This window comes from Tachysurus fulvidraco, chromosome 5 (genome assembly GCF_022655615.1).
Source record: "Tachysurus fulvidraco isolate hzauxx_2018 chromosome 5, HZAU_PFXX_2.0, whole genome shotgun sequence".
Taxonomy (NCBI): domain Eukaryota; kingdom Metazoa; phylum Chordata; class Actinopteri; order Siluriformes; family Bagridae; genus Tachysurus; species Tachysurus fulvidraco.
This window is the reverse complement of record NC_062522.1, coordinates 353,834-381,128: the sequence shown is the minus strand read 5'-3', so window position 1 is coordinate 381,128 and position 27,295 is coordinate 353,834. Positions and strand designations below refer to the sequence as shown.

Here is a 27,295-nt window from a genome sequence, read left to right as displayed (position 1 = left end):
AAAAATAAAAATCAATGTATAAATATAAATCAATTAGTAGCAAATAGTGCAAAGAAATTTACTTTTAAATTTTAAAAGTTTATAAAGAGCTTTAAAGGAAGGGAGTAATGTGATGCATGATGGGAGTTTGGGGTATGATAAGGGCAGCAGAATTATAAGTTGAAGTTTGTGAAGATGCATTTGTGGTGATCCAGATAAGAGTGAATTACAGTAATTGATGTGGGAGGTGACTGAGAAGAGCAATGCTATGGAGATAGAGGTAACATAATCTGGAAACACTATCAAAGATGAGCCCAAAAATATGACCTAAGGGGAGAAGATGGATTAAGAATATAAGAGGGCCCAGAACAGATCCGTGAAGGACACCACCATTGACAGGGAATGGATAATAACGAATTTTTTTTTTTAAATTTTTTTAACAAATTGATTACTTTCAGAAAGATATGTAGTGAACTAAGCCAAAGGTGTACCAGTAATGCTAATAGCAGCTAAAAGGGTTAGTAGGATAATGTGAGAAACCGTATCAAAGGCTGCACTCAAATCTAACAAGACAATAATTGTCAATAGTCCAGCATCAACAGCCATCAGGAGATCATTGATAACCTTCACTAAAGCTGTTTCTGTACTGTGTTCAGTATGGAATCCAGACTGAAAAGATCCAAACAGATTATTATCAAAGAAGGTGAACATGGACCTGTGTGGCAACTGCTTTTTCCAGAATTTTGTCAATAAAAGAGAGATTTGATATTGGACAGAAATGACTTTACTAGTGTTAGCACCAGTTATTGCAGCTGTTTTAAGAGAAGATAGAACAAGGCCAGAAATGAGAGGAGTGAATAATGTGAGTTATAAGAGAAGGGAGTGCAGGTAGAGAGGCTTTTAGCAGGTAAGTTGGTAAAGGATCAAGCTGATATACGGAGGATTCCAGATTCAGTGGGAAGCTTAAAAGACAGAACAGTGAGAGGAGAATAAACAGGCTTTTAGAGAGGCCTAATGGTTAGAGAGTCTGACTCCTAATCCTAAGGTTGGGGGTTCGAGTCTCAGGCCGGCCACGACTGAGGTGCCCTTGAACAAGACACCAAACCGCTGCAACTGCTCCCCGGGCACCGCAGCATAAAAAGCTGCCCACTGCTCTGGGTGTGTGTTCACGGTGTGTGTGTGTTCACTGCTGTGTGTGTGTGTTCACGGTGTGTGTGTGTGTTCACTGCTGTGTGTGTGCACTTTGGATGGGTTAAATGCAGAGAACAAATTCTGAGTCTGTGTCACCGTACTTAGCTGTATGTCAAGTCACTTTCAAAGGTGGGAATTAGCCATGACCATATAAAAACAAAATATTCATGGGGAAAATAGGAAAACATAACAGAGAAAAGCTACCCTCTACACAGAACACAGGAACTTGAAAAACATTTCAATATTTCTATATTATTTTGTATTCACATTGTTTTAGTTTTGACACTTGTTCTCATTTGTACTGTTCAATGCCACTGTCGGATAAAATAGAATAAAATTAACTTAACCTTCACTGTGTTAAGGTCAAACATGTATTTACTTCTTGTGCAGGCAGTCATTATGTACAGATAATATTTGTATAATGTTGTAATAAAAGATTTTGTCCATATTCCGCAGCCCTCTGAGTAATTGGAACACTTCTTTAAAAGGTACCAAAGATTTGTTTAAAGAATTTGTTTAGAATCATTTTCCTAAAATGTTAATCAAAAAATGTTACATTAAAATAACAAACCCTGCAGTGATACATTAATAAGTAAAAATACTCACACAGCTTTTCTGGAAGCCTTGACCACTGGCAGCAGCCTCAGAAGACATTCATCTGATGGGTGATATTTTCTCAAGTCAAACTCACTAAGCTCCTGTTCTGAGTTCAGTAACACGAACACTAGCCCTGACCACTGAGCAGGAGAGAGTCTGGTTCCACTGAGACAATAGTATTTTTTTTTGTTCACGTAAGTTTGTACTTCCTGCACTAGAGAATCATCATTCAGTTCATTCAGACAGTGGAACAGATTGATGGATTTCTCTGGAGATGGATTCTCCCTGATCTTCTCCTTGATGTACTCCACTGTTTCCTGTTTGCTGTGAGATCTGCTTCCTGTCTGTGGCATTAAGCCTCGTAAAAGGGTTTGATTGGTCTCCACGGAGAGACCCAGAAGGAAGCGGAGGAACAGGTCCAGGTGTCCATTCTCACTCTGTAAGGCCTTGTCCACTTCACTCCTGAGGAGACCAGACATGTTTGACTTTCTGAAGAAATTAAAAGGTCCAGTGCTTTTCCCCACAAGCACATTTGTCTTTCTTAAAATAAAGCAGAAAAATACATATAAAGCAGCCAGAAACTCCTGAACACTCAGATGTACGAAGCTGAACACCTTCCCCAGGTGAAGCCCAAACTCCTCTCTGAAGATCTGGGTACACACTCCTGAGTACACTGACACTTCTCTGACATCAATGCCACACTCTCTCAGGTCTTCCTCATAGAAGATCAGGTTTCCTTTCTCCAGCTGGAGGAAAGCCAGTTTTCCCAGTGCCATGATAGTCTCTCTGGTCTGCTGAGGATCAGGGTCACATTTCTGATGGTACTTTTGGTCCTTGTGTTTAATCTGAAAGATCAGGAAGTGTGTAAACATTTGAGTCAGAGTCTTGGGGATCTCTCCACCCTCAGCTTCACCCAACATTCTCTCTAGAACAGTGGCAGAGATCCAGCAGAAGACTGGGATGTGACACATGATGTAGAGGCTTCTTGAAGACTTCAGGTGAGTGATGATTTTATCGGCCAGGCTCTGATCACTGATCCTCTTCCTGAAGTACTCCTCTTTCTGAGGATCACTGAAGCCTCGTACCTCTGTTACCTGGTCTACACACTCAGGAGGGATCTGATTGGCTGCTCCTGGTCTTGTGGTTATCCAGAGGAGAGCAGAGGGAAGCAGATTCCCCTTGATGAGGTTCGTCAGCAGCACATCCAATGAGGCTGACTCTGTCACATCACACAATCTCTCATTCTTCTGGAAATTTAGAGGAAGTCGACACTCATCCAGACCATCAAAGATCAACACCACTTTGTAGGAGTCACAGTCTATTGATTCTAGTTTTCTTATTTCTGGGAAAAAGTGATGAAGAAGTTTCATCAGACTGAGATTTTGCTGCTTCATCAGATTCAGCTCTCTAAAGGGAAGTGGGAACATGAAGCTGACGTCCTGATTTACTTCTCCTTCAGCCCAGTCCAGAATGAACTTCTGCACAGAGACTGTTTTTCCAATTCCAGCAATTCCTTTAGTCAGCACAGTTCTGATGGACTTGTCTTTAAAGATCTCATTACATTTGATGGGTTTCTCCTGTGTTGCTGGTCTCCTGGACGCTGCCTCAATCTGTCTCACCTCATGTTCATTATTGATGTCTCCACTCTAACCCTCTGTGATGTAGAGCTCAGTGTAGATCTCATTCAGAAGTGCTGAGCTTCCATGCTGTGAGATTCCTTCATTAATTCTTTTAAATTTCTTTTCCAGATTGGACTTCAACTTTGTCTGATACACAGAGGCGAGTTCTAATAAACAAAGTAACAACATTTTTATGCAAAATCACAGAGCACAATATAAAATGTGTTTTTCTTTAATTATGCTGTTTGATCTTGATTTATTTCCTAAATATTATTGAAAGAACAGGGCCATTGTACAGAGTAACCATAAACTAGATCAACAACCACAAGAGAACAACATCCGATGTACATAAAAATGTTCATTTCTGAAACACTTTCCTCTTTCTAAAGTGAACCTGATGGAATAAAGTCATGACTCAGAGCTCTTACTGTTGTGCAGTGTGTTAGCAAGATCTGTCTGGTTCATGACCTTCAGGACATGCAGTGTGATCTTCAGCGCTCCGTCTCTGACATTGTGTAGACCCTCCTCTTCCTCCATCTCCAACTCAGTGCATACTGGGTAATCTGGACTTAGAAGCTTCATAAACTTCTTCAGCTCATTCTTTATCAGAGTGATGACTTTGTGTTCCAGCTCCTGGTTAGAAACACACAGGAACAGTAACATATAAATATAGCTGCAAGGAGCAATGAAGGGGCTAAGCACCATGAACAAAATTCGGTACATAGACACATGGGTATTTAAACCTGTTTTTCAGTATAGCACCCCAAAGTGGCCAAATTTCACTAAACTTGGTGTATGCCAGCTAGGCCTCATGGGAAGCTTGTGCCAATGAACAAACACACTGCAGAGATATTTTTAGGCACCTTCAAGGATGAAATTGTGGGTATATTGTGGCCATATGTTTCAAACAAACAACTATCCTTTAGGTCCTGATGACAAAGGTCCAAATACGTAACACACAATACAATAATTACCAAAAAAATGTTTTTTCAGGAATTTAAAATGTAGTCTGTTTAATTCATCATGATACAGGGATTCAGGAAAAATGAGGCTCACAACTCTGAAACAAATGGTTTAAAAGTTAAAAAGACATGTACCTTGAATATGTACTCCAATGCATTTCTGAAGTTTGATTTCTTCTTTTGAGGTCTGTGAAAAACAAAACACACCATGTGGACTATGGCTTCATAGATGCATAACTCGCACTAACTCTTAACACAATATATTGATGTCAGATTTCCTAACTCAACTTTTAGATACACAACTTTTTAATGAATAAATTAATAAAAGTTATATTGTCATTCATTTTCCATGTATAAATATACAGTTTAGCCATAAAACTACACCAGGTACGTATGTAACCTGGTTCCCTGAGAAGGGAATGAGATGCTGTGTCAGGGCTGGCGCTATGGGAAATGCTTCTGTGAGGAAGTTGTGTCTGAAGCTCCGTGTGCTCACACACCAATTTAATGGCTCGGGAAGGACAGGCGATGAAGTGATTACATGCCAGTAAGTCCATATAAGTCTACGTTACATTACCCCAGCTTATATTTGTTTGAAGGAAGCGCGAGAGGATTCCCGGAGTGTGGCCAGCGGTTTTCAGGGAACCGGGTTACATACATAACCTGGTGTAGTTCCTTTTCAAGGGAACTCGACGCTGCGTCAGGGCTGACACTATGGAAATGCCAATACCCACGCCGCTACGCACCGGTTGATGACTGTGCCATGGGCCGTGAGTGAGCACAAGCAGACTGGGAACAAAGCATCAATGGCCCTGCAGGACCTGGGACCCTGGAGTGAGGTCCAAGTCTATGATATTGAACCTGATAAAGGTGTGCAGAGAGGACCAACCTGCTGCAGCACAAATATCTTCAAAGGGGACACCCCTGGCCAAGGCACTGGACGTGGCGATACCCCTAGTAGAGTGAGCACTGATGCCGAGAGGTGAGGCAAGACTCACCTCATCTCCAGGCAATTTATGTGCCATGAGAGATAGGGGCCCTCCCATAGACCCTGGTCCAGGGTAGCCATTCAATTTGAGGCATCTGTTGAAAGAGTACTACATGGGTAACATGCCCCTAGAGTGGGACCCATGGCCAGGAACCGGGGTCTTTTCCACATAAGGGTACAAAGCCCATGGTGCACGACCCTTATAACCTTGAGGGGATATCTGTGAGGATGAAAGCCTGCACCCCTGAGCCAGAGCTGGAATGACCTTGCTTCGGGCGATAGGGAGGCCTCGGCCTAGCGCAATAGCTGATGGAAGCCACCCGAGTGGAAGACAGATGTGCCCGCATCATGGTGGAGTCCCAAACTACCCCCACAAAGGTGGTTCTCTGAGAAGGAGAAAGCACACACTTTTCTGGGTTCAATCTGAGGTCTAGAGACCTCATATAGACAAGCACAGCATCTCTATGACTGGCCGCCATAGCCTTCGACTGGGCCAGAATGAGCCAGTCGTGCAGGTAATTTAGTACACGGATGCCCTGGAGATGCAACGGTGCCAGGGCAGCATCCATGCACTTTGTAAACTTGTGTGGTGAAAAGGCTAAGCCAAAATGGAAGGACACAATACTGGTTATACTTTGTCCCCAAAAGCGAACCTGAGGATCTTCCTGTGCCCTTGCAGAAAGCCTACACAAAAATCAGAATGCCTACACAAACTAGTCTTTGGACCTGATCTGGGACACAATAACCTTGAGCAAAAGTATTTTGAACTTATAACTCCTCAGAATACAGTTCAGAGCCCGCATGTCTAAAATCGGATGCAGCCCCCATCCTTCTTGGGAACAATAAACAATTGGCTGTAAAAGCCGGAGTCCTGTTCTGGGAGGGGAACATGCTCTATGGCCCCTTTCCTCAGGAATGAGAGAAGTTACACCGCTTGGTGTGTGCCAATGATCGTAGGCAACACACCCTGAAAACGTGGAGTACGGGAGGAGAACTGGATCCTGTACCCTTTTTTCTACAGTTTCCAGGACCCACTCAGACACCCCTAGCAGAAGTCTCCATGCTGCCTAGTTGTCCAATAGTGGTGTCAACCCTGTGTAGACTGCCCAGGTGGCCTGAAAGGGCACACTGGCAGGTGCTAACCCAGGGAGATCCAAGCAAGGAAGAAGAGCAGGCACAGACCCTAATGCTCCTCGAAACACAGGAGACAGTGGGGCGGGCAGTAGGGGGACCCTTCCTGAATGGGATGCTCCTAGGAACCCCAGCCCTCGGGCATCAGGACTTCTTCGTAGCCTGCCTGACCGAGATGATGGACCTAAGGTCCCCTTTCACCTCACGGGTTTGGGTCTGGGCATGCTTACGGGCCTCCCTAGTCTTAGACGGTGGGGGGCACGGGCCGCTACACTAACCCTTTTTACTGCCCTGAGTAAGCCAGGAGGGGGTTGGGTGCGGCTGGAAGATGGCCCAGGCTGCTCGCTGCAGCAAGGGAGAAACTCCCTGAATGCCACCAACTGGCATTTCACCTCCTGGTGCCTGTCGACAACAGTACTCACTGCATCAACGAACAAGCCCTGAGGTGAAATCGGGGTGTCCAGGAGAATGGATTTATCCTTATCCTTAATACCAGTCAAATTGAGCCACAGGTGCCTCTCCATGGCAACCAGTGCAGCCATTGAATGGCCTATGGAGAGGGCCGTCTGCTTCGTGGCACGGAGTACAAGATTGGTGGCTCGGTTGGAGCTCAGCTAACACCTGAGGTCCCAACCCCTCGCCACTGTCGAGCTCTGTCAGCAGGTCAGCCTGGTAGGCCTGTAAAACTGCCATGGTGTGCAGTGCCTCACCTGCTTGGCCTGCTGCTTTGTAGGCCTTACCCACAAGGGCTGAAGTAGTCCTACAAGACTTGTAGGTGAGAGATAGCCCACAAGCATCTCTTCAATCCCAGGCATTGCCCCATACCTATGTCTTTCAAGCCCTATAATGGCTGAATATTCAGACATGGCAGGGAAAAAAAAAAAGACACGCTTGACAAAGGATTTCCCCAAGACATTGACACCTTGGCATGGAGGTCTGGGAAAAACGGCAGCCACCTGTGGGAAGGTGATCTGCAGCCAGAAGTCAGAAACCTAAATGTAATCTAGACACAGCTTGTGTCACCACCTCGAGGAGCTCCTTGAATGCCACTGATTACATTGGCAGTTCAGTTGGGGAAAGCAGTGCGAGCTCCAGAAACCGAAACCGAGTGAACGGAGTCAGGGGAGAGGGCAAGAGAAGGGAAATACCCGTCTCTTGCTCCGCTTCCGTTAACTCAACCTGCGAATCCCATGACCTCGACAGATGCGGGACCCAAACCACGAGGTGCACCCGAAGATGAAAATACAGCCAGGTGGGATCGGAGAGTACGGTGAGGGAATCCCTCACAATGCACGCAGCCGGCTCCTTCGAGAGCCAACCGGGCATGCTTCTCTCCCGAACAAACAATGCAAAGAGGGTGCGTGTCACCCATGATAAAGCAGGGACATGGATGAACGCATCTCTTAAAATGTCCAGATCGTAACATTTTTTTTTCCACCTAGCTTTCCCTAAAATACAGTATATATATCTTTATTTATATATATATATATATATATATATATATATATATATATATATATCTTTCCCAGGGAAATAGTCAGGGAGGACAGACAATTAAGACACATACACAGAGCGCTTCCTGAAGACAAAGAAGCTAATAATCACTTTGTCACGTTTCCTTCCCGAGCCATTAAATTGGCATATGTGTACGCAGAGCTTCGGACACAACTTCCTCACAGAAGCATTCCCATAGCATCAGCCCTTACACAGCATCGAGGTCAGTAGAAAGGGAACTTGCACAGCCCCAGTCTGCAGCAAAAGAATTCTTCCCCCTCCTCCTCCACAGCACCACCTGTATAGATATGCTTTGGATGAATTCTTCATCATTACCTTGCAGCAGCAGAATGTTTCTTAATGTCTCTGTGTTGGAGCAAATACTGCCATTGACAATAACCAGCAAAAGTAAAAATTTCATTATAGAAGTTACTACGTTAAAGAAATGGAATATGACACTCAAATTTCAGGGTGGTGGTGTGAAAAGAAGACTTTTCCTGAAGACACAAAGCCAGGCAGCTCCATGGAAGTACTCCTTCTTTAACACATCACATATGCCACCTGCAGGCTGAGTTCTCATCTACCACCCTTAGCTTCTGTTTACTAGACTCTTTTCCACTATATGATTTAATGGACACACAACTCATCTTTTTTTTAAAAGGACCATAAATTATAAAGACTACAAGACAACAACTGTTAGGTTCATAGTGGGTTTATGGTCTACTTCTTGGCCTATGTCCTGGATGAGGGCTGCCTAACCTCTTAATTGGTCATTGTTATATAGATGTCCAGTTTACACATTATTATCATTTGTATGTTACATAATATATTACCCTTCATTAATTATTTTAACAAGAAGTATGTTTTGAGGATGCTGACTCACAAAGATAACACGAAAATATGAAAAATACCATAGTTCAACAAGCAATCTTTGTACTCTCCAAGCACAAGCATTGCATCAGATCAATCTGCTATCTATCTACATTCTACTTCCATCATTAAACACCTAAATGTCTTTCAGAGAGTTGTTATGAGTGAAATGTTCTTCTGTAGTACGACAGACCCTCCAGCTCAGGAACTGTAGGATGAACTGAACATATCATGAACATTTCCACAAAGTCATTTCCAGAGATGAAGCCCTGCACAAGTAAGTGTATACTTAAACCCCAAAGGGCTTTACAATGGGAAGAGTATGTTTAACCACATCATTATACTTACCCCACATCATTATAACTGTCTGTGTCTCTGAATGCAAATGGAAATTCCATTGAATTCATGGACACACAGCTGGGTTCTGGTGAGTCTGATCTCTTTCCCTCCATCATTCTAGAATTACAAAAGAAATATTATCAAATATTAATACTCTACTGTCTCAGCACTGTTCAACAATGTGTTAATCATTAGACTAATGTATTATCTATTTTTTAATTCAGCTAGTTATTCAAACAGGACACAAGGCTCATACCCCAGGAATTACAGTGATGTCAGTGTGCTTTAACTCTCTACATTTGATTATATTGTCTTCTGGTAAAGTAGGTTCCTGTCTTTTGTATACTATCTGCTTAACTCACTTTGTTCTAGAGTAGTGTGATTTGAATTGTGTTATATTCTATACCATTGTTGATTTTTATAGTGTTGGTCTTTGTTGTTCTCTCAGCTGATTAATCAGGAGTAGTTTCAGTCTCCCTTAAGGTGTGAATTGGGGGCAGGGCTTACCTATTTATATTGAAGGTTCTCAACGGTTTGTTAGTAGCTCTCTCTCTCTAACATTAGTGTCTAGTACTGTTTGATATATTCTACCATACCTTAATTCTCACTCTTGTTTGACTACAAATATATGCATTAAACCCATCTCTGTACTCAAGGCCTACTCTCGCAGACGCTCTCATCCACAGAGCAGAAGTCTCAAACAGTGGTGGTAGGTGGGCTCTGGAATTGCCAGTCTGCTGTAAAGAAAGCTGATTTTATCTCTGCTTTAACTTCCCATTACTTCTTTGATTTTCTTGCTCTAACAGAGACCTGGATATCCCCACAGAACACTGCTACACCAGCTGCTCCATCCTCTGCCTATGCTTTCTCTCACTCACCATGAGAAACAGGCAGGGGTGGTGGTACAAGTTTATTGTTGTCAAAGAAATGGTGCTTTAAACCTCTACTCTTCTCTCATTTAACAATCTCTTCTTTTGAATTTCATTTCAGTTACCTCTCCAATCAACCTTGTTATCATTGTTGTCTACCGCCCTTCTGGTCCCCTAGGAGACTTCCTGGAAGAAATGGACTCACTGCTTAGTGCTTTCCCTTCCGATAGCTCCCCCTGACAGTGCTTGGTGACTTCAACCTCCCCTCTGACAAGCTACATTCTTCTTCCCTCCTGTCTCTTCTCGACTCTTTCTCCCTCACACTCAACAGCTACATCCCCACACACAAAGGAGGCAATGTCCTGGACCTGGTTTTCACCCGTCCTTCTCCAGCTGAAGACGTGACTGCTACCCCACTACACATCTCTGATCATCACCTGGTATCCTTCACCATCACTCTACCTATCCTACCTAAAACTACCTCTCACCCCCTCGCTCTTACTCGCCGCAACCTTCACTCTGTCTCCCCTTCATCTGTAGCTTCTGGCACTCTTTCTTCCCTTCCTGATACTGAGTCTTTTTCCTCACTACCCTTGGACTCAGCCACAGATACTTTCCTCTCATCTCTTTCCTCAACTATGGACTTCCTCTGCCCTATGTTCACTAAACCCAAGAAAACTTCTTGTTCTGCTCCTTGGCTTTCAGATGTGCTGCGCAACAATCGAAGAGAGCTAAGATCATCTGAGAAAGTGGAAGAAATCACAACTTGATGCAGATCTTGATTTTTACAGAACACTTCTTGTCAAGTTCTCCTCAGATGTGACTTCTGCCAAGACTTCCTTCTACAAGGAAAAGCTTGAAGCTTCCTCACATGACCCTCGGAAATTCCACAACATCATCTCTTCTCTGCTCAACCCCCCGGCTCCACCTTCTTCATCCTCCCTGACTGCAGAAGACTTTGCTTCTTTCTACCAGGAGAAGATTGAGGAAATCTGCCGGACCTTCACTTCAGCCCCGACTGCACTTACATCTCAGAGTATGCATTCCCCTACACCTTTGTTGTCACATTTCTCAACTGTGGCAGCAGAAGAGATTTTACAACTCATCCAGTCCTGCAATCCTACAACCTGCCCATTGGATCCACTCCCTACCACTATGCTCCAGACCATCTCACAAGACCTTCTGCCCTTCATTACCACTATCATCAATAGATCCATAGCATCTGGTCAGGTACCAACTACTTTCAAGAGAGCAAGGGTTATTCCCATCCTAAAGAAACCTGCTCTGGATCCATCAGACATCAGTAACTACAGACCGGTATCACTTCTCTCATTTCTTTCAAAAATTCTTGAACGCATTGTCTATAATCAACTGTCTGTCTATCTCTCACAGAACAACCTCCAAGATCCCAAACAGTCTGGCTTTAAAGCAGCTCACTCCACAGAGACAGCCCTTTTGGATGTCTCTGAGAAGCTACATACTGCTAGATCAGCCAAACTATCATCCGTCCTTATCCTCCTTGACCTTTCAGCAGCGTTTGATACGGTCAACCACAAGACTCTCTTATCCACCCTCAAGAGTCTTGGAATTTGTGGATCAGCTTGGGAATGGTTTGCCTCCTACCTGGAAGGACGCTCATATCAGGTAACATGGAGGGGAGTGACATCTGCTCCACGCAGACTCTCCACTGGCGTCCCACAGGGCTCAGTACTTGGTCCTCTTCTTTTCTCCCTGTATACTCACTCTCTTGCGGAAGTTATTTCATCACATGGGATCTCTTACCACTGCTATGCTGATGATACACAACTTATCTTCTCTTTCCCACCCTCAGATGCCACAGCTTCTGACCGGATCTCAGCATGTCTGGCAGAAATTTCATCATGGATGACTGCTCATCAGTTAAAGCTCAATCCTAGCAAAACTGAACTGCTGTTCATCAGGTGATTCATCCCCAGGTCATGATCTTGCTATATCCTTGCACAACGATCTGATCTCCCCTTCAGCCACAACTCGCAACCTTGGGGTAACCATGGACAATCAACTGTCCTTTTCCTCTCATGTTGCTAATGTGACTCGCTCATGTCGGTTTCTTCTCTACAACATTAGAAGGATTTGGCCATTTTTCCCCACACAGACTGATCAGGTACTTGTTCAGTCCCTTGTCCCTTGGATTACTGCAATGCACTGCTGGCAGGTCTACCTATGAACACAATCCGTCCTCTGCAAATGATCCAAAATGCAGCTGCCCGGCTTGTTTTCAACCTGCCAAAGTTCTCGCATACCACCCCGCTGCTGCGATCCCTACACTGGCTTCCAGTAGCTGCACGCATCCGATTCAAAACACTGATGCTGGTCTACAAAGCCAAAAATGGACCAGCTCCCTCTTACCTCAAAGCCCTCATCATTCCTCGCACTGCACCCCGCAACCTCCGATCTACCAGCACTGCTCGACTGGTCCCACCATCTCTCAGGGTAAGAGGCAAGTATACTACAAGACTCTTCTCTGTTTTCTGTCACCAAGGTGGTGGGATGAACTTCCCCTAGAGGTCCAGACAGCTTAGTCACTGGCTATTTTCAAGCGGCGGTTGAAGACCTACTTATTCAGGAAACACTTCAACTAGCATTTCTTTCCTTATCTTTTGCATTTAAAAAAAAAACAAAAAACCTGACACTTTTTCATTGTAACTTTGAACAAATGTTTTAAACTCATGGTATCTTAAGTATGTAACCTAGTGAACCAGAATTAATGTATTCAATGTTAGAGATTTAAGCACTTATGTACGTCGCTCTGGATAAGGGCGTCTGCCAAATCCTGTAAATGTAAATGTCCCAAAAGTCCCATCACATCTAACTGACACAGCTGGGTCTTAACGCCTGTAGAGTTAACTGACTCAAAGCTATGCTGTGCTTATGCTACATATTGATGGCCGGTTCATGAACGAATAATTTTTTTGAACCGGTTATTTTTAGTGAACTGGACGAACCAGTTCACCAAATCAGACTGTTACAAATCAAATCCACAAGTTACTAAAGTTACTCACTTTCGGTCATGCCTGACAGCCCCTCCGACTCTAAATGAACTAATGTCCCGGAGTATATGTAACTCCTGTACACTGAACTGAGACGTTGTGCTGAGAGAACTGTGAGCTCCAGCTGTTGTTACTGCGCATGCGTGAATCACTGAACTGATACAGCGAATCATCAGTACACTGAACTGAGAACTGTTTCTTTCGGACACATCCGAGAACCGTTAAGCTGTTGATACTGCGCATGCGTGAGTCACTGAACCGATACAACGAATCATTAGTACACTGAACTGAGAACTGTTTCTTTTGGACGCATCAGACATACTGAGAACCTTACTATTGACTGTTGTGCAGGTTAGTCTGTATTTTTATATGCCGCTTTTTGTAAGTTGATGAAGATTAGCTAAACTTTATATCTTTAAGACACGTAAAACACCCACGTTTGTACATCAATTCCTGTACTGTGTTTTAGTTGCAAAACTTAAATGTAAGAAACGTATTCAACTAAAGTTATGATTACAAAGAACTTTTAGAATGTGTTAAATTGATTATATTAGTATCTGCCGGCAGCGGCGGGATGAAGGAATTTACGTCATTACGTCATTGTGAATGACGTCATTACGTAGGACATAAATGAACTAGTGAACTGGATTTTTGAACTGGTTCATTAAGACGAACTGTCCGAAAGAACCGGACTTCCCATCATTAATGCTACATACTACACAGTCCTGATGAATGTAAAAGTATCTTTTAAATTTAATCTCTGTATCCTATACACACTCATGTTGGTGGTAATGGTTCCTTCTGCAGGACACACATTGCTTCACTTCAACATATGTTTGTTAAGTCAAACCCTCTATCAGCCGTGTCATAAAACAACACCTACATTGAGATTTTCAGTACAAACCAACAAAACTCATCTTTATCTGGTGTAAATGCTGTGTGTTTATATATTGTAACTTTAAATTTAGATACTCACTTTGTTTTATTTTCCTCTCAGGACAAAACGGAGCTGCTCGGTTGCCCCCAAGGGCAAAGAGTAATGAGATAGGGTAATAAACACACACAAGCACATGCGTGAGCAAACATGGAAGTCAAGTCAAGAAGAAGTCAAGAAGCTTTTTATTGTCATTTCAACCATATATAGCTGTTGCAGTACACAGTGAAATGAGACAACGTTTCTCCAGGATCAAGGTGCTACATAAAACAAAGACAGGGCTAAGGACATGTAAGTAGTCTTAGCCACATAAAGTGCAACTGTGCAACCTGGTGCAAACAGTGCAGGACAAGACAAGCAAGACAGTGCAGGACAAAAGACAGTGCAGGACAAAAAACAGTGCAGACATTAAGTTACAAGACAATACAATGGATTGTTATCAGACAGTATTCCATGGGATTATAAAAGCCATGATATAAAACAAAGTGATTATACTTTTAAAGGTTTGTAATCGGGTGATTTGTTTATTGCAGATTAATTGGAAGTCATCGATCAGGTTAAATAAAAACTTTTGCAACTTCTGAAAACTAACAAAGCTGTAAATAAAGAGAACACAATTTAAAAGTGTAGAAAAAAAATCTTACATCCCGCACATGATTTTATAATCGATATAGTATCCTTAGCTCCGTCTTTGTTTAATGTAGCACAATGGTGTTGTCTCATTTCACTGTGTACTGTAACAGTACATTTCATATATGGTGTATATATATACTGTATATATGGTTGACAATAAAAGCTTCTTGACTTTCGACTCATGACTTTGTTTCAGAGCTTGCGATAAACATTAAAAAATTGCAAAAATAAAGGCAGATCATTAAAAATAATAATACTTATTTTTATTATACATTTTTACATTCATATTTTTAGTCACATTATTGTTTTTAACTTTTTGCCTTGTTTTCTCCTAATGAGAACAAGCATCCTAATCTTAGTGAGGATTAGTGTGCAAATTGTTTTTATGTTAGTAAATAATAGTTTGGAAAAAAGTGATGAAGGAACCTAAAATAAAGACATTGGGAGAACAAAAGATGTAGCTATTGAGATCATTCCTACTTTCTGATTTTAGTCTTATTCTTGACCACCAGATGTTTTCATCATTCCTGATAACCCGTTTCTTTTTTGTAAACATTTCTGTTGTGTTTTTGGCTTATTGCACTGTTTCTGCATTTGCGAGAGTGTTCTCTGTTATTAGACTGAAAAACATCTCAGTTTACATATGTAGCACTATTCCCTGAGAAGGGAACGAGACACCGTCATGGCTTGAGACATGCCACAGGCCATTAAGCAAAACGATTCAAATTATTTGTATAGCATTGTTAACTATTGACATCATCTCAAAACAGCTTTAAAGGAAGAATATATTAAAAAAAAGAATAAAAAATAATTAATATCTTTGTAACAGGTTTAGCTGTTATGTTTATCAAGTAATATGAATAGTCAGGCAACTTAAACTAGTGTATATACCAAAGCTCCCATGCGACTCAATTGACTCATTTTGTGTGCAGCTAAAGTCTCCTCCTAGAAACAGATAATCTTTATGATCACAACTGAGTTCAGAGAGAGGAACTTAAATGCAGAAAAAACATCCGATAAAAAGATTTTAAAATCCGATAAAAGTTTAATAATAGTTTAATCCTAGGAAACTGTTCAGACACAAATCCAAACAGGAGACAAAATTAACAAAAATGGCACGAGGCAAAAGCAGGACAATATACTCCAATAATAAACAATAATACTCCACCAGAACAGGTCTTAATTCACACATGGGAAACAATAGACACAGAGTTTCAGAAGCAGAAAATAATCCACATGGAAAAAGATGAGCAAAAATTTGAAAAGGCTCAAAACCCCAAGTTACTTGAGTTTCCTAAGGAACCGAGGCTTCCAGATCATGAGTGGAGAACAATAGTGGTTGATAGCCAATAGGCTGCTTGAAAAGGGGACACACAGTTGGCGGCAGAGGGCAGAGAGTTGTGGCCGCTTTCTCAAGCAGCCTATTGGCTATCAACCACTATTGTTCTCCACTCATGATCTGGAATAGTTGAAGCTGATGGAGATGCCTAAGAGCTGGAAAAATTCCTTCCAGTAGTTGGAAGTAAACTGGGGTCCTCGGTCGGAGAGTATGTTCTGGGGAATGCCATGGAGTCGGAAAATGTGCTGAAGGAGGAGCTTGGCTGTCTCCTTGGTTGAAGGAAATTTGAGCAGGGGAACAAAGTGGACAAGCTTATATTAGCGATCAACCACAGAGAGAATGGTGGAGCAGCCAGCAGAAGAGGAAGACCGGTGATGAAATCTAAAGACATATGAGACCACAGAAGACAAGGGACTGGCAGGGGCCGAAGGAGACTCTTGTGTTGGGTACATAGTGGGCAGGCAGCAACAAATTCAAATTGTCTGATTGAGGGCCACAAGGAACATTGCTGGAGAACCAATAAGGCCAGAGGGAAACTGGGGTGGCAGAAGAGACAGGAATTTTGACATCACCTGAGAACTCGGGAACGGAGGTGACCAGTAACAGATTTTATCCTCCAGACAGTCATCGGGAACAGGCAAGTTTGACACGGCTTGTGAACTCTTCTTTCTATGCCCAGCCGGAGGTCCCAAATGGTGACTGAGGTACTCAGTGGTGGCCTCAGAGATATCATGAGAAAACTGACTGGAGAGAACATTGGGCTTGCTGTTTTTGGGCCCCAGCTGGTAGGACAGAGCAAAGTTGAACCTCCCAAAGAAGAGAGCCCAACGAGTCTATCAGGGCTTTCACAAGGCCACACAAGGACTTTCATAAGCAGAAAATAATCCACACAGAACAAGATGAGCAAAAAAAGATTTTTTCCCACAGATTTGCTAGAAGAGGACGTGCCGTCTGCCTGCTTAGCTGAGCCGAGCCACGCGCCTGGGTCAAAATCCTTCTCTCCTTCTACACTTTGAAGACATCTGACCCTTAGCCTTTCTGTTTTGGACTGCACTGTCTCCTTCACTCCCCCTCTCATACCCAACACCACCAGTGTGTTTCAATAAACCCTCAATGCCTCTTTCCATGTCTGATTCCCTAGAGTGCAACACAATGGACATGGGACATGCACTTGCACTCCAAATGTCACTCATGAAACTAACTATGTTGTCCTTCCTAAGACTGTCGACATGTGTAAACACTGTTTGGTTTAACTGCAGCATTTATCCATCCGTGAAATATTTTCACCCTGGCATAGTGTAACGTGAATCCAAGTAGGACATGAGTCACCGGAGCCCTTTGTCTTCCACAATAGACAGCGGTTTATGATCAAAACATATGAATTCCATTATTTTGTCTTATATTTCTTCATGCTTCTTACTGTCCTTGCAGTAGAGTTGCTGTCTTTAAAAACATCTGTTACCGACAGCAAAGTGAGTGGCACTTTAGTGGAACTCTCCCACTCTCTCTTAGCGCTCTTGTAAACTGCTCATATTCCTTTGTCTGATAATGTTTGTGGTGTTAAAATGTTTGGTTCTTCCCAATTTGTAGAATTTGCCTTTTACACAGGTTGCAGTTTGTTAATGTACTGCCCCCCCCCCCCCATTTTAATCAGCGTTCTTCTATATAACAGTTAACATATTTAATTATCAAAACACATAATTTTTACAATCTCTCTTATTTTATAAGATTACAATAAAGATTCATTCTGCATTTGGCCAAATCCACTTTACAGTGGTCTCAGAATTTTTATCACGTTTTAACTTTGAAATAACCTTAAAATGTAGATATTAAAACAAACAATGTGAGTCTTGTTCTTTTTCTCTTTTTGTTTGTAGAACTCATTTAGAACTCCATACTGGCTGCTTTCATATACTGTTGTTGAACCCTTTTGCATAACTGGGTACTGAATGACTCTAATGTATAAAGTGCAATATAAAATATGAAAGTGCACTTAAATTATACACGCTCAGTCATAGAAATGTATTTTAATACAATAATAATAATAATAATGATAATAATTGTAGCATAATTTTGTGATTCCTTCATGCATATATCTGAGGACAATAAAATTTATACAGTATGGCCAGTGTTTCCCCACCATCACAGACACAAAAGAGACAGATTCCAGCTCTCCTGGGATTTTAATGTGTATTCTATTAATTGAAATAATTCAATGGGTCATGCTGGTCTTTAATTCAGTGAGCGTTATCATAACTTTAGAGTTTGTGTGTCAGTTAATATTTTAAGTAAAAATCAAAAAGGACGACAAAAGTTGGTTTCATAGATTTATAAATTTAATGATGTAATTACGCTTACATAAATTGTACATATGTGACGGCTTTAACAGTGACTCCTAACTCTGTCCGCCAGGGGGAGACAAATCTCCCGACTTTTGAGCAATTCCGAGGTTGAGGAGTTAAATTCACATGTACATGGTATCGTCCACGGGGGTATTGTTACTATTACTAAACCATGTTATTGCCTTTCTGTATTTTAACCATTGTTTCTGTATTTTTGATTCATGTGTTTTGGATTAGCATTTTTGGACATGATTGCTCCACATTCTGTTTGCTCTGTGTACAGATTCTCTGCCCTGGGTACTGATTCATTTACATTTACAGCTTTAGCAGACACATTTAGCATTTAGTGACTTACATTTTTCTGATTTCAGTTTATACACTTGAGCAATTGAGGGTTAAGGGCCTTGCAGTGGCAACTTTGTGGACCTGGGATTCGAACCAATGACCATCCGATAAGTAGTCGAATGCCTTAACCACATCCCACAACTGATTCTCTGCTCTGGGTACTGATTGCTCTTTTCTCTCTGTTTTGGGATTATTTACTCTGTGTATTCTTCATTAAACTTCCACATATGAATTTCATTCTGCCTGCCTCCAGCCATTCCTTAAAACAGATCAGTAAAATTCTAATATGTTTATTTGCTACAAGTACCTGGCTATATGAGAAAAAAATCACTAATGAATAATGAAGATTTCCAAAGGATCGTAAAGTAAAGATTTGCACCGACTTCATCGTGTCCCTTACCTCCTTTGCCTCTTCCAGACATTGTGCTGCTCATAATGTTATACACATTTAAAATATAAGAAAGTTCAATACCATAGTCATGTACAATCCTTAAAATGTGTTTATACCTAATCATACATTTTTACACATCAGTCTATTTTCAGATTACATTTTTATACATTTTACACCTGTATTTATGAAAATTCTTTATGTAAAGGCTCACTTCTTGTGATTAAGAAAAAAAAATAAAAATGCCCCTAAAATTAAAAATAATATTTTAATCAAAGTTATTCACAAAGCATCTTAACCCTTAAATTGAGCTATTCAGTTCAAAAATAGAGGTAACACACACACCCTTTTTCACAGCAATTGGTAGATGGTTGAACCTGTTATGAGATTCAAGTTCCTGGGGATCCACATCTCTGAGGACTTGTATTGGTTCACTAACACTTCCAGACTGAGCAGTGATTACTTGTGCATATCACAACCTTCTATAAGCAATTACAGCGCTTTCAGAAACTCATATTGTGTTGTCGTTTATTTCTTTTCCACTAAAAAAAAGGCTAAAAAATGGCAGTTATAAATACAGTATGTCAGGCCTTCACCATGTTCTGAGTCAATTATAGAACCCATGTCAGAATTATTGCACCTTCAAAAAATGAATAGTCCTATAAATGGAAAGAAGATTTTACAGAATTTTAGACATTGTTGTTAAATGGCCTTGAACAGCACATGATGCCAGGATACTGACGGAGAGCAGCCTGAGGCAGTGCCACTTGTTATGGAATATGTTATTCCTGTAAACTATGGCTCATCACACCATACCTCCATCCTGAGCAGGGTCCACAGCTACATTACAACAGGTAACAGTGACAACATGGAATTAATGTGGCCTTGAAATTCAGAGAACTGCAGATGTGTTGCAGTATCATAGCGTATAAAGGCCATTGTATTTCCTGTAAATAGACTACCATTATATAATAAATATAACAACTGAATTCTGTTCACTCTCAGAGCTGATGGCCACCCATCTGCAATGTTAGTGGTCCCCATTCCTCTGTTAAAGGCTCCATGCTTCAAAAAGCATAAATATTTAATCTACATTATATAATTATTTTTTTATAGGTTAATAGAATGGCAGACAGAAATATGAGAAATGGCTTAGCCAATGTTAACTAAAAATGGGTCTATATATTCTGTTACTTGGCTTTGGTTTATTAAAATGCTTACTTATGAGTGACCAAGGATGTTGAACACTGTTTGTGCTACTTGGGCAAGCTGTTTAGCAGGTAGGCAACCCGATAGAAAGCATTGCAGTAAGACCATATGTATACGACTGCTCTGTGAGGTAGTGTGGGGAGAACTCTGAATGTGGCGAAGACAAAAGAAAGGGTAATGGCACAAACAAGTCCTGAATTTGTCCAGTCTGTATATATCTACATATTAAGAGAATACATACACACATATACATACAAGACTGTAAAGTATATATACTATACAGTATAGTTATGCATATACAAAATAAGGTCTATATATTTGAATATGCAAAGAACATATATAGAGATTTATTGCAGTTCTGAGGGGTTCATCAGTGTGAAGGGGGATTTTACTGTCACTGGGAGGTTTAGTTACTTGAAGAATTCAGTATGGAGACTACTGTGGAGTAACAGCTGGTCCTTAGCCTGCTGGTCTTGGACTGCAGACACTTAAACATCATCACAGAAAGTAGGAGGGTAAACAGTTTATGCGCTGGGTGAATGACACAGACACCACTTCAATTTAATTCAATTCAATTGTATTTGTATATCACATTTAACAATAGACATTGTCTCAAAGCAGCAAAAAAAAAAACATAATACAGTTTGATATTACACAAAGATTAATATATTAATATAGAGACATTTATCATGTTTGTATGTATTCCCAATGAACAAGTCTGAGGTGACTGAGGCGACTGTGGCAAGGGAAAACTCTCTTAGATGGAAGAGGAAGAAACCTCGAGAGGAAACAAAAGAGAACCTCATCCCCATTTGGGTGACACTGGAGTTTAGGTGACACAACAATTGTGTTGATGAGGTGATTGTTGTCCTCAAAGACATGGAGTTGCAAATTTCTGGGACGTCATCAATGGTAGGAATTGGGGTAATAATAATCTACTTGGTGTTGTATTGCCCTCTGTATAGCTTTCTGATAAAGCTGGTTAGGATGCTCTCAGCTGTTGTTGATAAAATGTAGAAGGGGGAAAGTTTAAATGTTATATTATGTGCTTATGGTGTAGCTGAAGTGGGTCATTAAAGTCTAAGTAGTACATTTAAGTAGAGTCTGAAGAAAAACATAATCACACACACTATATCACTTACAAACAGTATATAAATGTAGAATAAATAAGGCAAATGCTAAAGAGGTTTGGAGCAAAGAAAAATGTAAAAATAAGCTTATGTATTTTAGAGAAAGAGCAAGAGAAGGGCAGAAAATAATCCATAAGACATCAAATTGCAACTAAGTTGAGTGTAAAAGTTAAGTGTACATGGTGAAGGAAATGTTGTGCTTAATAAAGAGCACAGTTTTTATATTTAGGCAGGAAAAAGCTAAAACTATTAAGAGATTAGAGAAACAGAAAAGCCCTTAAAATGACAAAAGGAAGAAGTGTGGTTTTAAACCTTTAAGGGGAATTTGGTGCACCAGACCACAAGTGAGGCTTCGTAGGGTTAGTTGGAAATTAAGGGGAATCCAGAAAAGGTGTTGGTTGTTATCTGGTGAAAACTTCATGTCAACAGTACCTACCTAGTCCAAAACCTATTTTACCCACTGTGTGTAAATAAATAAAATTAGGCCTGTAATTTCACAGGCTTATAAAAACTCAGTTTTCTCAATTTCTGTTCTGTTTAGTTTGGACCTCTACATAGTTTAAAATAAGCTTATTATAGTGTTTGTTCTTTTTCTGATTAAGTAATCTATATTTTTATTTGAAATAAGCTGTGTGTTTTTTAAACCATTCCACATTTCAGTGCTTGATCTCGTTAGAACTTATAAATCTTTAAAGCTTTTAACTTCCTTAGTTAATTTGTCTACCACTTCTTTCCTGTTTAAGCATGATGTTTCTGCTCATGTATGTTCTAGGTGATCTGATTCAAGTAAGAATTCAGTTCTACATTATACAGTTTTTATTGTGTTCAATAACTATTTTATCTATTCTAGTTTTTTTCTTGGTATCAATTTGTGTGTTAGTATTAAAAGTCTCTGCTTTGACCTGGTATATCAGCAGATGTGGCTTCTTGTTGTTCTAAGTCACTGTGACTCACTAGTGTGTGTATTCATTTTCTTTAATCAGACAACACAGCATCTTAGTGTCTAATCAATGGATTGGACATTGTTTCATATTCTATTACGCCTTCAGCAGATACAAACCCAACTGTCACTGTAAAATGTCACAGACCTTCAAGCGCTTCAAGTCAAATAAAATCTTGTCAAATATAATGCATGTTTTTTTTTTTATATTTAAAAATGTTTGCAGCACCATTATATTATATATTTTGTATTGTCTATAATGATAGATATTGGATCTTAATTCTGCCTCATTTAAAGGGATAATAAAAGATAATTGCGACTTTAATTCTGATGTTTTTTCCTTGCAATTCTTCTCCATTAGAGGAAATGGTTGTTCACCAACAGCTTCCGCGAGAGAGAGAGAGAGAGAGAGAGAGAGAGAGAGAGAGAGAGAGAGAGAGAGAGAGAGATACAGAGAGAGAGAGAGAGAGAGAGAGAGAGAGAGAGAGATACAGAGAGAGAGAGAGATACAGAGAGAGAGAGAGAGAGAGAGATACAGAGAGAGAGAGAGAGAGAGAGAGAGAGAGAGAGAGAGATACAGACAGAGAGAGAGATACAGAGAGAGAGAGATACAGAGAGAGAGAGAGAGAGAGAGAGAGAGAGAGAGAGAGAGAGAGAGAGAAGCGTGTCTCTTTCTTTCTAGTCCTAAAGGAACATCTCTTTGTAGATATTTGGGTGGCTCTTAAAAGAGCCGTTGTGTTCACATCGTTCGGTGTTGAACGTTTATCCCAATAAACCGTACAGATCACATCCCTGGCGTTTCAGGGCGTAAACCACATCCATGGCGGTGACGGTATTTCTTCTGGCTTGCTCGGTGTAGTTGACGGCGTCGCGGATGACGTTCTCCAAAAAGACTTTCAGCATACCGCGAATTACTTCGTACACTTGGGCGGAAATACGCTCAGCACCAGCACGGTGAGCCAGACGGTGAATAACCTGATCAGTGATTCCATAGATACATGAACGCTTTGCGCTCCTTCGTCTGCGTCCCTTACCGCACATACCGTAGCTCTGCTCTCTCGAAGTAAAGCCACTTAATGAACGTCACCACCAAGCAGCCATGTATTTATCTACTATGTACAGGACCTAGTTGAGAACAGGTGAAGCATACTAACTCCATGCCCCGCAATCTCTCTCTCTCTCTCTCTCTCTCTCTCTCTCTCTCTCTCTCTCTCTCTCTCTCTCTCTCTCTCTCACACACACACACACACACACACAGTTGAGTTGATGAAAGCGACGTGACATCCCATATGAAAAATAACTATATGGTTCATATACAACAAACATATATCTTTCTTCCTTAAATCGGCCAGAGGAACCTTCATTGTTTCATGTAAGTCCAATATCATGTATGTCCTATACAAAATCAGACCGATTATGGCCACGTTCATACTAAAAAGCACACATAAAATTTGTAAGAAATCTTATGAGTTCTATATGATAACATTATGCAATGGTGTATGTTATAAGTAGAAAATATAGGAATAACTGATATTCATATACAAAATATTTAAAGGCATGATAAAGCAATCTCTTATACCTATTTACCTACTCAACTGCCTAAGTGTATACAGAATATGATATAATTATTATAATTATACTATTATTACCAATTATTAAATTCTTGATCTCAAGATAAGTAATGATATTGGAAACAAATGGCAAATTAACAATAATTTAAAGTCCCTGTAAAGTCAGATATAAATTGTGTACTGAGTTTGTCACACCACAGAAAAATGTGTTATTAACCACCCAGCCAAATTTGAATTGATGGGAAAAAGTAAATAAAACATGTTATCAAAATCCAGTGCATCATTGAGTCACCGTTGTAGTGACACCTAAAAAATCCTGAACTCAGAAATGGTGAAAAACTGTTTAACGATCCAACTCTGCTATTCAGTAATACACAGTTTACAGTTAGTGCCATGTTTCAGCAATACATTTCTAACAATTATACTGTGTTTAGAAACTATTTTCAAAATGGACTTTACAGAGACTTTAAAAGTGTAAAGTGCAAATACAATTAAACCACCACAGTTTCTTAGCTGATTGCTGATTTAGCACACCAGTAAAATAATTGTAATACATGCCTCCGATGAGCATTTTTCTTAATTTGTCATTGTCATTTCTCAATTTTTGGTTTTCTTCCTCCATTTCTTTCAGCTTCTTCTGAGTTTCTGTCAAGGTTGGGGCTTGATACTCATTAATAACCATTTGGGCAACATTTCTCTGTGGTTTGGGAACCACTGTCGTCTTCTTTTGTGTCTGTCAAAGAACAACAAACAAGAGATTGAGATGATATGTATTCGTCTTCTTGGAAAGATATTTGTCTTTATCTCTATAAGAATAAACAGATTGACATAAAATGACTGTATAGTATAGGATACTAGTGATAGACTCTGAAGTGGAAGAGAAGGGAGACCAATCTTGAAAGGACATAGGCAGGTGCAGAATCAAGAAAGTTGCTTTGTTGTATTGACTTGTATACTTACCTGGCATTTTGTTACTGCTTGTTCTAAATAAACAGGATTGGGTTTGAAAATACCAGATATTTTTAAAGTCTGCAAATATTTTAAGGCCTGGTTTCACAGAGAAGTCTTAAAGGGACAGTTCACCCAAACATTAAAATTCTGTCATCATTTACTCACCCTCATGTTGTTCTAAAACTGTATAAATATCTTTGTTATGCTGAACAAAAAAAAAGATTATTTGAAAAATGTTTGTAAATAAGCAGATCTGGGGCACAAATGACTTGTATAGTAGGAAAATGTAACACTATGGGAGTCAGTGGTGCCACAGATTGGTTACAAAAATGTATTAAAAAAATCTTTATTTGTGTTCAGCATAACAAAGATATTTATACAGGTTTAGAACAACATGAGTAAATGATTACAAATTTCATTTTTAGGTGAACTGCCCCTTTAAGTCTAGTCCCAGACTAAAATGTATGTTTTAAGTGTTCAACTAAAATACCTTGCACTCACATCTCAAATATATCAGTGTCATTATTTTGTCGCAAGATGCAAACCAGTAAAGTTTTTGTAAGGCACATTTATAAAAAAAAAAACAATTTAGATATTCAAATATAACTAAGACCTAGTCCTGACTTAATCTAAGCCCTGTTTGTGAAGCCAGGCCCAAAAGTATTATTATATTATATCTTATTTTATCTTACCAGTGTGTTCTCAGCATCAGTTTCATCTGAATCTGTATATCTTGATGCTGGGACTGTGGCCCTTTTCTTAGGCAGTGGCCTGTCCATTTCATCAGAGTCCAACCGCAGGAATTCCTTAAGCTTTGCATTAGTTTGGAATCGATTGTCTGAAAAACAGTTAAAAGTAGGATGAGAGATCACATTAAGGCACTTTACAGCCAAACCTATTTGAAACTAAGGACACTTAGTTGCTATTGTAAATATTATTTGTTAATGGTACTGTATAGTTACACATCACAACAGCTTAACATTATTGTTAGTGGACCTGACACTGTAAAAACAAAATCCATTAGAGGTTTACTTACTGCTCACAAACTTGATAGAGGCATCGTACACTGGCCATGTTTTGGCTTTTTCCCCTTCTGCCATTCCACAGCAACTGAATAGTCAGTTTGTGGGTATCCATCCTCATCCATCTTGGTGTCATCATATTTGCGTATGGCATCGGTTTTCACCTCGCTATCCATCCCAGCATCCTCCCCACTGACAACGTTCTCATCACCTTGGTAATTACAAAGATTGTGGTTTTCAGTGCATTTAGATTACAGCAATAAGCTGTTTCATTAGATTCCACATGAAAATTTCACATTCTGGTGTCTTGCGAGTCTGACTGCAACGCATGATGTTTGCTTTGTAGGGGAGACCAGGGACAGTTGTAACACTTTTTGCAATTTTTAACAATACATCAAAAACCATTTTTACTGGAATAACCAATAAGTTATATTATAAACTTCAATCTGTCTCCTGCTGAAACAATGTATTTAAGTGTTTTTATGAAATATGTACAGGTTGTAAAATTGATTTTAATACAGTTTCTCCAACACGTCATCTCATGTGAGCTAGCTTGACTGCTAGTTTGACACTTGTTAGCTATTTATATTTTTAGCTTACAAAATAGTGATTCTAATAATACTTGTTTGAATTCATAGACGTTTGATCCTATAACAGCATCAAAAAAGTACATCAGAAAGAAAAGTTTTTTTTTTTTTTTACCTCAAAAACAATCTTTTGTAGATAACAATTCAATTCAAATGTTGCTCCCTTAATGGCATAAATGGAGGGAAACTCCACTGAGCATGCGCACAGTGAGTGTCATCACTCTAGGTTGTTTCTGATTGGAGGAGTTCAAGGTGTTACAACCGTCCCCTGTTACAACTGTCCCTGGTCTCCCCTAATTAACAGTTAATATAGACACAACGCGTTAATCTGATTAGCTATGAAAAATAACGCGATTAAAATATTTTAACAGTTCACTAAGTTACATTACTTGATAGCCCTAGAGATACTTCACAAATAAAAGTAGCCTAGTTAATTGTATAATCCAAACACAACACATTTGAACAATCCTAGCACTTAAGTTATAGATTGCTAAATGCACAAACCTTAATAAACTCCGCTGCCCGAGTAAGTTAATCTTTACAACACATGAATTTTTATATTACCTTAGGCTTCTAGTGACGTTGCTGAAGAAATCCGTGCAGCACTGTTGAAAAAAACCCCGTTTTACCGCTCTCTGTGCTTGTCCACGTGATCTGGCTTTTCATTGGATCCCGCGATGCATTTCAAACATCAACCAATCGGCGCATTTAATAGTTTATTTTTACAAACGTCAGTCGCTTGCCTACAAAAGTATAACAAAAAGTAACACACTACGCAGCAGCTAGAATGCCGAAAAGAAAATCGTTTTTGCTTAACAGTTGCCAAGGAGAAGAAA

The 27,295-nt window shown here is 40.2% G+C and overlaps 2 pseudogenes; both read right to left on the bottom strand.

Moving 5' to 3' along the window:
- LOC113651644 overlaps window positions 1–27,295 on the bottom strand; it is a 125,999-nt pseudogene that overhangs the window by 9,153 nt on the left and 89,551 nt on the right.
- LOC125141233 lies at window positions 1,773–9,236 on the bottom strand (annotated as a pseudogene).